Source organism: Sturnus vulgaris, unplaced genomic scaffold, assembly GCF_052056855.1.
Source record: "Sturnus vulgaris isolate bStuVul1 unplaced genomic scaffold, bStuVul1.hap1 Scaffold_157, whole genome shotgun sequence".
In the NCBI taxonomy this organism is placed as follows: Eukaryota; Metazoa; Chordata; class Aves; order Passeriformes; family Sturnidae; genus Sturnus; species Sturnus vulgaris.
In genome coordinates, this window is record NW_028276074.1 from 7317501 (window position 1) to 7319463 (window position 1963).

Genomic DNA, 1963 nt, shown 5'->3' on the forward strand with positions numbered 1-1963 from the left:
GGCCTAATGCTGGGTAGACCTGTTGCCCTCGGCCGGCCTTTGGACGTGGCGGCCTAATGCTGGGTAGACCTGTTGCCCTCGGCCGGCAGTGTTACCGGCCGGCCTAATGCTGGGTAGACCTGTTGCCCTCGGCCCGCCGTGTTACCGGCCAGCCGAATGCTGGGTAGACCTGTTGCCCTCGGCCGGCCTTTGGACGTGGCGGCCTAATGCTGGGTAGACCTGTTGCCCTCTGCCGGCCGTCTTTCCGGCTGGCCTAATGCTGGGTAGACCTGTTGCCCTCGGCCGGCCCTGGTACCGGCCGGCATAATGCTGGGTAGACCTGTTGCCCTCGGCCGGTCTTTGTCTGTGGCCGCCCGCGGCGTGGTAGTCCTGTTACCGTCGGCCGGCCTTGCAGCCCGGCCGCCGCGCGATGGCGCCCCGTCTCTTCCATCGGACGTGCGGCCCCCTTGTCGTCTCTGCAGCGGCGAGCACGCCTTCGGCGGTCGGCCTGCACGTCCGGCATGACCGCGGGCACTGGCAGCCCAGCAGGCAGCCCTGCTCTCGCGTCTTCTTCCCCCCGGCGAAAGGCGGGGCGTGAAGGCGGGCGACTTTCGGTCCCAGCCGTGCCCAGGTGTCCCTGCCGGCTCCGTGCGCCAGCATCCACTGGCGAGCTCCGCCGGCCTCTTCCCCAGCCGCGGCCCCTGTCCGCTCCGCCGTCATGGTGCCGGCACCCCACTTCCCCAAGCGCTCCCCGACAGGAGCAGGCAGCGTTGTCGCGCCCCCTCCCCGTGCTCGAATGGACCGCGGCCCTGCTCCGGGCTTCATTTCTGCAGCGCGCTCGCTCGCTCGCTCGCTCGCGCGCTCCCTCCCTCCCCCCCCCCTCCCCCCTCCCCCCGGCCGCCCACCCGCCGCGCTGCCGCCCTGCCGCAGGCTTGAGCGGCGCCGGGGCGGAGGAGGAAGGAACGCCACCCAAGCAAAAGGCTCCGAGAAAGCTGAACAGAGAGCTTCTTTGGCCAGGGACAGACGGCGCCAATCATCCCGCCGCCATCCCTGCTTGTGCACCAGGCTCTCCGCCTGCCGACCTCGGCATCAGCCTCCCGCCGCCGCCGTGTAAACTGCCCGGTGGGACCGTGGGCGGGGGCAGGAAGAGGCTGAAAGTGCTGCCAGGGAGGCTGATGGCGGAGGGCGGGGTCGCCCCCAACCGACAATGGGCAGGGCCCGAGGCAGTCTGAAAGCGCTGCCAGGGAGGCTGATGGCGGAGGGCGGGGTCGCCCCCAACCGACAATGGGCAGGGCACGAGACCGTCTGAAAGCGCTGCCAGGGAGGCTGAGGGCGGGGGGCGGGGCGCCCCCAACCGACAATGGGCAGGGCCCGAGGCAGTCTGAAAGCGCTGCCAGGGAGGCTAAGGGCGGGGGGCGGGGCGCCCCCAGCCGACAATGGGCAGGGGCCCGAGAGAGTCTGAAAGCGCTGCCAGGGAGGCTGACGGCGGGGGGCAGGGCGCCCCCAGCCGACAATGGGCAGGGGCGGGGAAAGTCTGAAAGCGCTGCATGGGAGGTTGATGGCGGAGGGCGGGCTCGCCCCCAGCGTTAATGGGTGGCTGCGGAAGACGGGGCAGGGACAGGGAGAGGGCAGGCGGCTTCGTGCCGGCCCCGGGCGCCTCGACAGCGAGCCCTCACGGCCCCCCAAACCCGCGCCGAGGCCCCAAGAGCTCTGCAGACCTTCCGCGGAAGAACCGGCCCGAAAGCGGCCACCCGCTTGCCGACGGCGGCGCCGGTCGCCTCGATGCAGCCGCCTCCGTGGGGCGGGAAGGGGCAGGGCGAGTTGTGCCAGGGCGCGGCGGCTTTGGGCCGAGTTTCGCTGCACGTACGTGCTTCCCCTGGCTGTGCTGCGGCCCGTGAGGTTCTGTTTTGTGGGGGGGGGGGGCTCTGTAGGTAGGGTCTCTGGGGGACGGGGGAGGAGGCGTGGGGTAGGGAGGACGCCGTTT